Genomic DNA, 13,736 nt, shown 5'->3' with positions numbered 1-13,736 from the left:
TGTGTAATGCGCACAAGGTAATTATCCTGTAACGTCATAGCACTTCTCTATTAATAACTCTTAACCTCGCTGAAAACGTTCCAACATAATTAATAAATATGAAAGTATTGTGTCATAACGGCCCTGGAGGCCTGAGGTTCTATTTTAATAGTAGGTTGGCATAAATGAACTTATAAAAACTCATTTCTTGACAGTTTTCATATATATATATATATATCCTTTACCTTGTATATGGCGCTTACATGTAGATCTGTCAAGGTGACGTTTCTGGGGAAATTAAATCAGATTTTCGTTTTTTTTAAGTTCAGAACATTTTCATTAGAAATATTTATATTTATAAATATGTAAATAGATCTGTCACCCTGACGTTTCTTGGGAAATACATATTTTTTTCAAGCACAGAGCAGTCATTAAAAATTTTTTTTTTGTGTGTTTGTTGAAAATACCCCAATGTATTATCTGTTTTGAAATTATCAAAATTCAAAAACTGTACAAGTAATAGTATACTATATCAAACTTGTACTTACCAACAAATATATAGACGTGTGTTCACATTATAGGTCATCGACCTCGACTAGGACTGATTTAAGTATCAGACAGTGTTACGTAACTCCGACCTTTACCTCATACCGAACATCAACTTTATCAATGAACACATTGATCATTGCAGTTTGACAGTGATTGTATATTACAACAGTTATATAATATTATCACAATTTAAACAAAACACACCCTATACAGGTCAGGTACATATATAGCCACTCCATTTAACACACCTGTATGAATCATTCAGAATCCATCATTCCCTACGGTAACGTAGGTGGCAGTATTTCACAATAGTTGGGCATGATCATACGAGGTTTGTTAGTAGTAGCAGCCTATTATGAATATATACCCAGGTTGATTGCAAATACAGGCTAACATTGTAAGCTTGTAGACCATAGCATGGACAGGTAAAAAAGGTATACATAATCGGACCAGTCTTGAAAACTATTTTTTAATAGATCACAAGACTTATGTTGATCCTAATGCTAAGTATAGATCAATGATTTCTCAATAGGTCACGGGACTTGCCTTGATCATTAGAATGAACGATATTAAAGATCCTTGTTCCAGGCCACAGCACTACCCTTTTCCTAAACATTTAGATATCTGGAGTCCAGGGTTTGAATCCCTCGTCTAGCCCTGCTTAATTTATCACACTTGTGTTGATTGTATTTCGTTTATTTCGTCTTTATCATTTTTCATAAAAGTCCTGCAAAGTATGGTTTTATTTTTAGGAAACACCTAGGTGGTCTAGTTCAAATATTTATAAATAGGGTCTTAAATTGACTCCGTTATCAGGGGTAAAAGACCCCACTAGCTCAATGTCCGGGATAGAATATTTTATGTCAGCACTCTTAAACTCGTCTATAAATGAACAGTTTCAATATCTGGTTTATCTACTGAGAAAATATAAAAAAAATATAGGTCAGGCATAAATAATAAGTAGATTTTTTTTCAAAATCTGCCTGTGATCTAGTGTAGAGTTAATATATGCAGTAATGAAATGTGGACGGGATCCAGATTTTGAGACGTCAAAAGATAAAATACTTTCCGTTAATTTAATTACCAGGTAAACAAATATACACTTAAGTACATGTACATAAACTTGTGAAAAAATACTGTACAAAAAATAATCAAATATTATACCAACTATTGATATAAATAAGGCGCCTTATTTTTTAAGATGATCAAATGACAAATACCTGAAAAGCCCTTTAAATTCTTAATGTACTTGTCCGGCAATAAGCCAATGCCTGGTAATAAGCCCATCAATATCTATTTCAGTTCAGTAAAAATACTAACAATAATATACTGCTTCATTGTCCTGTAATAAGCTCCGCCCTTTACTTTGAGTTAGAGAATATGAGTTGTCCTGTAATAAGCCCCGGCCACTAATTTGAGTTAGAGATTATGTGTTGGCCCCCTGGTCTTATTGCAGGATAAATAGGCTAGGGTATGCTTAAGTTTCGTATGAACTTCCTGAGTATCCAAGGTAACTTTAGGTCCTGTTTACAAGGACTTGATGTTGATGTTGCCTTGTTATCATTGTGACTGAAATACCACAGATTTTGGTTACTAGGTGGGATGTTCAAACTGCAGGCAAACAGTTCTTAGAATAAATAAACTTACATTTTCTTACGGCAATATGTCTAGCTCTCTAAGGATACAAAACCATGAAAAATATCCAAATACATGTATAAATGTACAGCCTACAGATTGCATTGATATTGTGATGTACTGAATATATACATGTGGTGAAAATCTTGAGAACATTTCTGCATTACTTATTTATAGGCCTCCAATATTTCCCTGGTCATACCCCTACCTATTAAACCAGACCTAAATCAGGTACATATACACAGCCTTTGTATTTAAACACCTGTAGTGATATGATGCCCTAATATATATATATGTATATATAAACTTTATTTGTTTCACAACAATTATGAAACAAGTTATTTCAACTTATAAAAATCACTCTCAGAGTTCCGGAAGAAAACCCACATGGTTGGGCAGGTGACCGCATACCTTTTCACATGGATCAGGGAATTGAACCCTGGCCGCCTTGTTGAATGGCCGACCACCCAGATGATGCCTTAGCTAATATCCACTTCCCCTGACAATCCCCAAGATATAAATATACTCATACATACATGTATAACCGTAGATATTAAACTCCATTTTGCTGCACGATGAATGCACATTATTACGGCATGACATTTTAGAAGTCTTTGATGACACAATTAAAGACCTAAGATTCCCTCGCCCTTGATGAAGTCATCCCTCCAGGTTCCCATCCTCATGCAGACAGTCTAGCTATATATGTTCAATAATTAATTCCTGTACAAGTTCAACTTTAATTAACATGCATGTGGACAGAAGATATGCACTCAACAATGAAACCCATGATAATTGCATTTCCTGCCAAAATTTGCAAGAAACAAGATAATAAAATACATGTATATATACAATGTATATATTAAAACATTAAGAATCGCAGATCAATTAAGCTCTGCAAGTCAAATCATACAGTCCTTCCGATTTTGATTTTTTTTTAAACATGTGTTGAATATCTAAGTATCTTTAATTTGTGTCACTGTGTATAATATAATGGCATTCTTTTTGAATCCCTGTACTTGGATATTTCATTTCCTGTTTAATAATTATTAAGAAAACATCAAATAAGAATATTAATGTACCTTAATTGTAATGTCATTAAATTTGATAAAATTGAGTTCAAGGAAATTGATCAATTCTATTATTTAAGAACATCTGTCTATAGCCTAAGACGCTGTGTCATGTCTTAGGAAATTTCCTGTCCTTAAAGCGATCACTCATTTCCTTATTTGTGATCTGATAAACACTTTATGCCTCTTCCGACTCTATCGCGTGTTATTCAGTTTTACGTACATCCGGCGATGTTTGTGAACGTGTTGTCTAACATTTGCTACGTCTATAAGGATGGTCTTTGTGTGTTAAGTATATATATATAAATAATTCAATTCCGAGAAGAAATTGATCATAGCAAAATGGTCCCCAAACATGACAGCTCTGAACACCATATGTTGCTTTTGTGCTTGAATGAACAATCTACATTCAATTATAGATACACGATGAACATACGATTGTGACTCAATCTATTGTAGACGTAAACAGTCACTTGTGGAGGCCTATACACAAGTAGACAAGACCGGAATAACAAAGATGTCTAACAAAGATTTGATGTGTATCAAATTGTAAGAAAATAAGGATGTTGACTTCGAATAAACAAAGATTTTCTGACAGAATTTATAAAATTATACTTAAAACATTCATTTGCGTGCAGCAAACTATTTACACGCATCGTTGCAAAACATTAAAGGTCTTATGACTAAGCCAGAAAAATGAACACTAGTTGGTTGATATAAATGTGGCCATGTTTGAGTCAAGGGTAATTTCATTGAAGCAGGCTGCTGGCTAAAATCATGACTAGCTTCATGGTTTGGCACAAGCTGTTAAATGATTTTAACACATTCAACCTCTCTGTGACCTTGTATAAGAGTACGTGCAAGGTCGTTTGTTTGGAAACACTTGATAGTTATTCACTAATGCTACCGGTGTAATAAACAGTTCAATGATTCTTGGCCTGCTTGTTCAGTAAAAGATTTTTTTAAAGATTTTTAACATACCAGAAAAAGAAACAGATTGTTTTTTCTTGGCCTTATTATAAACATTCAACGTGTGTGTGTATATACATGCATGAATGGCTCTACAACCTGACAACAACCAGAAAATTATGTGTTTCAATTTTGTGATAGATCTATCGTACTCATCATTGATCACATGTCCTACAATAATATAGATAGCATTGATAACGTAGATCTGAATTTATATATAGAGCTTGACAGCTCCTATACACTAGCTACACCCGTAGAGGCAACACTTGGAAAGGCAGAGAATTGATTTATTACTAGATTAAATTGACAGTGAAAGAGTAGAATTTTGGAAATTGGGGCTTGGAGTATTACTTAAAAAATATCTGTGAAGTTCCAATTGGTATCATGTAGTAACAGTTTACGCAAGGGAATTTCGAATATAGGTTTTAGCGAGTTTCTGGTTCTTATCGACCAAGTCAATTTCCCGAGAGGAACGACACATGTTTACAAGTAGAAAGACAATGGGAAGGTCAACACAAACACATAAATGTACTATTGTCTACAGATTTGGTTTTCATTGGTGTAATATACAACAGTTAAAGAGATTAGGCACTCACAAGATTAAAGGTCAATTGATTGTCCCTGAAAGGAGAACAACTTCCTGCATGAGGTTGAATGTATATTTACATATTTATCCATTGTCAGTAGCAAGGACATATATTACCTTGGTAAATATTGCACTGGAAGAAAGTCTTTGGTCAAAGCTTGAGAATGATGTATCTAAAGACAGTATTTATGAAACTCATCGTTTCATATTTGTAACACGTACTAAATCAAAATGCTCAGGTGCGTTCCTATATAGATCGAGGCCCACACGTACACATTTTGGTGGATATAGGTACATGTATATGATATAAAGAATGGAGATTTCATAGCTAAGATGACCAAACCATGAGAAGAAGACAACTGTATGATTTTGTTTGTGATTTATGTCCTTTTAATAGCTATATAGTCATTTTAGGATGTGCCAGGTTTTGGAGGTGGAGGAAAACCGGAGTACCCGGAGAAAAACCACCGACCTGGTGACATCTGTCCCAGGTAGGCCTTGAACCCACGCCCTAATGGTGGAGGACTAGCGATTGAAGACAGTCAGACGCCTATAACCACTGGACCAGTGCTGCCCAAAACTGTATGAGCCTTATAGTCTATATTTACCCTTACAGCCGAAATGTTACATTATACCGTATTTATCTGACAATAAAACCTTAATGCCTGGTAATAAGCCCATCTATATCTACACGGCAATAAAGTTATTTAATGTACTGTAATTAGCCCCTCCTCCAACATCGAGTCAGAGATGACATGCTGGTCCCCTGGGCTTACTGCAGGATAAATATGGTATATAATGATTTTTAAAACTTTTAAAGTAATATAACACTGTGCATGTATACAAAATTATTACATTTAAAACACTGCTGAAGATTAAATAAAGAATGAAATCACGAAAAATAATGTTTTCTTGATATACAGTACTATATCTGCTACATGATTGATCAAATGGAAAATTAGGATCAGTAATGCCGATTCTAGCTTATATTTGAGGACTGAGGTATTGATGTTTATGAAAACTTACATCCACACTTTCCTCGACTGGTATAAGAAATTTTACGAACACATTAGGACAATTACATTAGTTTGTGGCTATGTCACAAAAGAGCTAGTGACACAGGGACTATGAAGTTCGTTACACATCAGTGCACACGGTCTGCAACACTATCTCGATCAAGTTAACCAGAGTGAGACAACGTTTTAGATGGAGAATGTTGATCTCTCACGTAATACCATGGTCAACACAATGCAAGTTAAAACTAGGTCACCAACAAAGATGTAGCTAGGATATTGACAAACAGATGCCTGTGGCAAGAAATCTTTAACCTGTTTTCTAAAAGATGATATATGTTTACATTAAGACATGAATGTATAGCTACAGCGCTATTCAAATATATGTAGGTCAGAGTGGGGACAACTCTTTCAAAGAAATGTTTATAAATTCATCGATCCATGCGATATTAAACTACTAAGACATACAGAACATTTAAATTTACTGTCTTTATACATGTATATATGGTCAAAATCTAGACCATCACTCATTTTTTCAGGCGTAATTAAACATAAGCTCCAAGGTATAATTTTAACAATAGTGTTTTTATAAGAAGTCAATTTGAGGGTCAGACACTGTAGTAATTTACTGTGACCCATATGATGGGAAAATAACTTCCAAGACCGATTTCATGATCTGCTTATATATATTTATATCTACCAGTTATCATCAATTGCATGCATGGTATAAACAATATGTTGCTTTGTTTACTTATAATTCATTTTCAGAACATGTTTGGTCAATGTTGATTAAAGAAAAAGAAAAACCCACTAAAACAGGGTTTGTGGAATCAGTGAAAAACTTGAGCATCAACATCTATATATAGCTGTCAATATCAAACTTCGAAATACACTGCCATTAAAGATAACTGATACATAATGATAGCAGGTCTGTTTCCAAATATAGCTACGCACAGTATAATATAACTAGCGTGGCCAATAACTGTCCTCTAATTGGTTGCTGTACGTGTGTATACAGGTAATGTAATATAGTCGCGTATAAAACTTCCTGGATGATAAGTCATACAAAACAAGTCAAAGAAAAAAGAAAAAAAACCCAGCAGAATAAAATTAAAAAGTGTTTTCTTAAATATTTACAAATTCCTTTCTTAACATTTCAAATTGAAAAAAACATTTAAATGGACCAACCAATAGGATTTGTTTTTATTGTGACCATGCAGTGTTAATTCTGTCCTGAAAACATACTATTGAATATGATGATGAAAATTGATTCCCCTTTTGGTACCCCACAAGTGAAATGTTTACAAAGGTGTGCATTATTTGTTTAAAAACACCCGGCGATCTCATCAAAGATAATATACAACTCATTAATATGTTATATATCCTAAAACCACTGTGTGTTTAAAGAACTAGAACGAATCTGATACGTGTGATACATGAAGACGGAGAGGCAAAATGAAACCGACAGTGAAGCATCCGCGATAGCAACGGAAACGCACACCTGCAGAAGGAGCGCGTGTTCTAACCTAAATGACACGTTTTTAAACAAGTTCCCCATAAGTTTTCCTCGTACAGATTGGTCGATCCCACGAACACAATAACAGACTATAGTTTTTACCCCTCAGATATACTGGGTTAGTGAAACAGTCAGAAAACAATACTAAACACAAAAATTAACGACGACCAGTTTCCGTCATCTTCAGTCGACTTAGACACGACGATAGAAACGTGTCATTTAGCGAGTGAGTTACTTTGATTCTGAACTCATTCAATGTTACTAAATAACTCACAAAAAGATATGACATGCGATGTGTTTCCCAAAGATGTGTTATACTCACTTTCATTGATAAATATCCATTAAAACATCCCTGGTCACGGTTCCCATGTTCCTATCATACAACCCCAGAAGCCATCTTGGAAAACATGTAAATAAGGTATTCGTGAGGTACAATAGGGGGTAACTGCATCAAGATTTAAAGGTACAATCTAGATCTGAACCCACGCAACAAGTTGACAGTGAAGATAGATTCTAGTTCTTATAAAGTCAATTTTACATGTGCAATAAATCGTACTAAGTTCGATATTGAATATGATATGTTAATTATGTAAGATCATGTTCAATAACTTAGATATTTCATTCAACATCACGTTTTAAAATGAAAGTCAGAATTAAGATTTTCAAGGCATTCAAAGACAGGTAAATTATAAGATAGATCTTTAAATAGAAGTCCGGTCTACGACGAATTGTGAAACGCCGTTTTGTACTGTTATAACATTGGTATTACTATAAGTATGCAGAATAAAGTATACATGTGGCGTCCTAGTTCGATCGTGACTTGGTGTGGACAAACCACACTGTTTACCAATCTGCATGACTACTGAAAACAAACAGCTGGTCTATAAAAAAAAGAGTCATTGTAGTCGGTCCACCGTAAGAGAGTTAAGAGACTCAGATAGATCTAATCTGGAAAGAATTGAGGAAAACGGTGAAAATACACGATTTTTAAAGAAAATTCTCAAAAAAAACTGGATCCGCCACTGTATACGGTACATATAACCACATGAGCTGAGAATCTGTCACAGCTATATTCAATCTGAATAAATACAGCTGTTCATTATCACGTACCGCATGAACTGATTTTAATGAGATCGAGCTATATTTTGACCTGAACTGGGAGGTTTCCGAATAATATTACACGTTTTAGGGGCAGTTTAGGTCCAAATATCGCTACATAACAAATTATAAATTAGGTCCCTGTGGTCCGTCCTACTGAAGAGCTATTTTTTTTTTATTTTCAACACTTAAGACACATGGAATTGTGTGGAATAGTATAGTATTTATGACCGTACATTTATAAATAAAAAATAGAATAAGTAACAATATTGTTAAGATAACAGTCAGAGCAAAAACAAACAAAATTCGTCTTTGTGAGAACTGTAGACTAGAAAACGAGGTACACTTCTTTTTTCTTGTATGCACACCTCTGACATTAGGAAATTATACTTCGAAAGAAAGAAATCAATTACATCATTAAATGACATGCAAAACTTACTTAGCCTGATACTATCACCCGATTTGGGTCTCTTCATTAAAAAGTTTTTTGAACTGAGGAAGGCGGCTTAATACAGAATTGGTAAATGTGGCAAGGTTAATGTTGCGGTAATTTGCTGTTCGATCTATTTATTGCAAGTGCAATAAAGTTTAATTGAATTGAAAAATTGTATTCGAGAATGACATGATGGACAGAATGCATTAATTCATGTTCTATGTATAAGATTTAATATGTGGAAATACGGAAAACTCTTGCACAAATATGTACAAAATTGATCAACTAAATATAAAATGTTCGCATTCCAGTAAAGCTATCATTAATTCATATGCTAATTACATACCATGTATATATATACAAATGTTGATCACACAAAGACGGAATTACATAAAATAACTTGACACGTTACAGATCAAAATAGAGGGATACAATTTTAAAAAATCAATCAATCAATCAGTCAATCAATTTCGTTTCTCTCCCCCATTAAGAGATTTATAAATACAAAATAAAACAAGTGAATACTCAGAACACAGATAATGCTATTCTTTTCGTGGAACTATGTAGGCATGATCTCTGTCTATAATATGGTTTTTGTGCTCATGGATAAGTCCACTTGTAGGATTGTGATTATCCTATCTACATCCTTTGAAAAATTTATATTAGCATATTACAATACATTTACTATCCTCGAAATTCTATGGGCGGGCGTTTTAGTATAATACACCAGAACTACTTTAGTGCAAACGTATTAGGCTGGTCATATTAGCCAAAAATAGGGTCAACCTCCAGAAAATTGCAACAAAAGGTATTATTAGTTCATGTTATTTGGTAGCATGAAAGCTTTCCGGGAACAAAAGTCTACCAAAATCAACTCATGGGAATGACCTTTTTCAAGGTCACAATATGATGACCTTTATAATTGGAAATCTGGTTTTAAATGATTTTTACCAATATTTTAAAGATATTGCCAACAATTCAGTTAACTTTTCTCCCATCAATGTTGAGCAAGTTGAAGTTGATAACGAAGGTAAGTACCCTGAGCTTGATGACGATTTCAGTCTTGATGAATTATTAGTTTCAATGAAAAGGTCATCCAAAGGTAAATCCGCCGGTTTAGACAATGTCATTAATGAATATTTTATTGGGTATATTGATGTTTTTGCAGCAGTTTTCCAGAAATTGTTTAATACTATATTACAGGTAGGATAATTTCTAAAGTTTGGTCAGAAGGAGTTGTTATACCTCTGCATAAAAAAGGTGATAAAAACGACGTAAATAACTATAGGGGAATCACGTTAGTAAGAACGAATGTTAAAGTGGAGCGAAAGCGAGAATGCTATAACAGATGCTCAGTTTGGTTTTAAGCCCGGGAGTGGTACCAGGGAGGCAATTTTTGTACTTCATATCTTGATTACTAAAACTTTACAGAGTAATAAAAGGCTTTATTGTGTTTTCGTAGACTATAGAAAAGCGTTTGATAGTATATCACATGATAAATTGTAGTGGAAATTGTGGAAATCGGGTGTAACAGGACGGATGCTTAATGTTTTAAATCTATATACGATGTGTAAAGCTTGATGGTAAATTATCTCCTATGTACGACTTACAGGTCGGATTATTACACGGAGAATCTTTATCGCTAATAATGTTTTCTTTATTTGTCAACAACATGGAATACGAACTGATTAAATCAAATTGCCAAAGTTATCACTTGCAATTACTTAATTTGTTTTTAATTATGTATGTCGATGACACGGTATTTTTTCTGAGGATGTTGTTGACCTACAAAATATGTTGGATTTTGATTTTTTAATCACTTATTCTCGACGTTGGAATTTATCTGTAAATGTAGACAAAACAAAAATAGCTGTTTTTAGGAAAAGTAAACGATTGTATCCAAACGAGCAGTGGATTTTTGATGGTAAAGCTATAGAAGTGGTAGATCAATTTTGCTATTTAGGTTTGGTTTTGAATTATAATGGTAAATTTACCATTGCATTGAATAAAATTGCTGTACAATGAAGGACAGATTATTTTCTTCTTAATCGGAAAGCGAAAAGATTTTTGTTGAATGAAAAGACCAAGTTACCTTTATTTGATACTTATATATCATGTATTGTGAATTACGGGTATATGGGTACAAAGATATACATTTATTATTTTTGAAAACCGTATTGGTCGTCAGGAAAACAGTAAATAATGCCATGGTGTATTTTGAACTTGGTCGTTACCCTTTGCATATACAGCGTAGGATTGCTATTGTAAAGTACTGGCTGCAAATATTAAAGACTAATAACTGTATTTTGAGGGCCTGTTACGATGAACTTTTAGAGCTTTATAACAGGAAACCAAATTGTAAAGCAAATTGGGTTTATCAGCTGAGACGTGATTTGTGTACATTGGGTTTTGGAGATGTGTGGTTGGCACAATGTGTACCAAATGAGATTTTTTTTATTATTATTATATATACAACGCATAAAGGATACTTTTATTCAGGAAATGAGAAACATATTCGAGACATCTTCATAATGTTTGTTGTATAAACACAGTGTTGACCGTTTTGATATACAATGGTATTTTACAAAACCGCTATTTAGAAAAAATAAATATATTTTGCGAAATATAGATTGCAAGCACATAACCTTAATATAGAGACAGGTAGATATAACGCAGTGCCTCGAAACCAGATATTGTGTACTTTATGTGATCTTGGAGATGTCGAGAATGAGTTTCATTTCATTCTTATTAGTCCTGTGTTTTTAGAATTAAGAGTATCGTATATCAAGCCATATTATCGTATTCGTCCTTCTGTGTTTAAATTAATAGAGCTACTGTCTAGCAAAACAATTAAACTCATTAGAAATTTAAGTTAGTACTTGATTCAGGCAACTGTTAAGAGAAGTCGTATATTATGAAATATAAGCTGTATCAAAGTCTTGCTATACACGTTTTGTTACTGTATAATGCGATTGAGATCTATGTCTTTTACTTCACAATGAGTTATAATCTCATTTCATTATATATTATATAGTACTCGTTCTACCTTCATGTTGAGGTTGTATGATTGACTTTGAAGTTTTGTTATTTCCTAGAACTTTGGTTAGATTAAGGCTTTATTTGTATTATTTCATAAACAACTAAATTATGCAACTAAATTATGCTTCATAAGAGTCCGCTAAGTTACCTTAGGAAAATCTTAAAGTTTTCCCAAGCTTATGACAATTTCATAATTTGTAAATATTATGTATGGAATTGAATCTATTGCATATGTTCCCGGCCATTGTACAAGATATTTGTAAAGAATTTATCTATATGTATATTTCTGTACGCCTATATGCAATGTGCATTTGGTAATAAATTGAATTGAAATTGAATTGAAAAAAGAGTAATACCAGAGACATATGTATTACATCTCTCAGCTTACAAACCTAAATCTCTATCTGTGAATTAAAAGGTATGTTAATTACCTGTAGTTCTTACCACTTTATACTATATAGCCAAAGAGTATTTACGATACCTACCTGTGAATTAACAGGTAAACTAATTACCTGAGAGGTGTTACCTGTGAATGTCATGGCCAAAGGGCATTTATAACCGATCCTCCAACTAACACAGGTAGAATGGTGTACCGGCGCATTTCTTTTTGTCCCCAGTGTTGGAAGAAAGCATGTTGTTGAAAGTATTAAAGTAAATTTCAACAGCGTTTAACTGTCTTTTACATGCGTTTTTACCTTAAGCTAGTAACCTGGACCGAAAACTGACGATGTTTAATAAGGAAAAATGTATGTTTGATGAAATTTCTGAATTTTAAAGGTTTTTTTTAATTTTGTAGTTATAGTGGCGATGATATGACATTTATTGAATAGTTTAGAATACCAACACGAACATTTGTTTAGCAGTTTTTTAACCAAAAATATATCTTCAGGGGCGGATCCAAGAACTCGTGATGAGTTTACTTGTGGCACACTATTTACAGAAAAAAATCTTCCAATTTTAGCATAAATCCAAACTAATCCAGTTCCTGTTTATGAAAATTGTGTTTTAAAACAAACGCAAAACCAGTGTTGTGAAGCCTAGTTGAATTGAATATCACCAACTAGAGCGAGCCCGGCGGAACTCTTTTCTATTTCGAGTTTGAATTTCATGTCCAATTTGGAGCTAACGATGAGTGGAAATTTGGGAACCTGTTTCTTTTCTGAAAAATATGCATAGAATATGAAGCAATATTATATAGATTGTGCTTGGGTTTTGTGTAATTACTTCAAGCCACACCTGAGTAACGAATCTGATTAATTATTTATAATGATGTTGTTAAATAAAAATGTTGAACGGAGTAGGCAAATAATGCCTCAGAACGGTACACTTTTTCATATATTTCAATACACATTAGAGAGAAAACCATTTGCTTATAGCACACGAATAGACTTGCATGTTACTGATTTTAAGTGAAATGAAAAAAATCATGAAGTGGGGAAGGGCCATTTTCATTTTCGTATCCCGATTTCAGCCGACATCTAAAGCAATATTTCAACGAAACAAATATTTTAAACTATCATAATAATCACATTTAATTGCGACATTTTGATTGACATTAGACATAACTTGGTTGTTCACGTATACACATGGGTATACAATTAAACTACTCCCTACTTCCCGGTGTTTTTACTTTTCAAGTGATCTAAGTTTGCGATTATGAGAAAACCAAATTGAATGATAGTTTATTCGTTCCATATCTACGTGCTCTAATACTACACCAAACTCAGATGCAAAAGCTGTTCGGTAAAACTTTCTACTTTTAGACGTCGATATGTTGATATGTAACGTTACATGGGGTATTAAGTATGCATGTATACATATAGGAGGAATACATGCGATTCATCAGATT

The 13,736-nt window shown here is 33.5% G+C and overlaps 1 protein-coding gene across 2 annotated transcripts in view; it reads right to left on the bottom strand.

Annotated features, from left to right (window-relative positions):
• The window catches only part of LOC110443624 (phospholipid-transporting ATPase ID-like), a 76,016-nt gene extending 68,292 nt beyond the window's left edge, over nucleotides 1-7,724 (bottom strand). For both annotated transcript variants that reach the window (XM_021487959.1, XM_021487958.1), the window contains exon 1: nucleotides 7,640-7,724. The gene's annotated coding sequence lies outside the window, so the exon portion shown is untranslated. The remainder of the gene's footprint in view (nucleotides 1-7,639) is intronic.
• Between the last annotated feature and the right edge of the window lie 6,012 nt (nucleotides 7,725-13,736).

The sequence above is a fragment of the Mizuhopecten yessoensis genome, unplaced genomic scaffold (assembly GCF_002113885.1).
Source record: "Mizuhopecten yessoensis strain PY_sf001 unplaced genomic scaffold, ASM211388v2 scaffold716355, whole genome shotgun sequence".
Lineage (NCBI taxonomy): Eukaryota > Metazoa > Mollusca > Bivalvia > Pectinida > Pectinidae > Mizuhopecten > Mizuhopecten yessoensis.
Note: the sequence above shows the minus strand (reverse complement) of the source record. Positions and strands in the feature narration are given on the sequence as shown.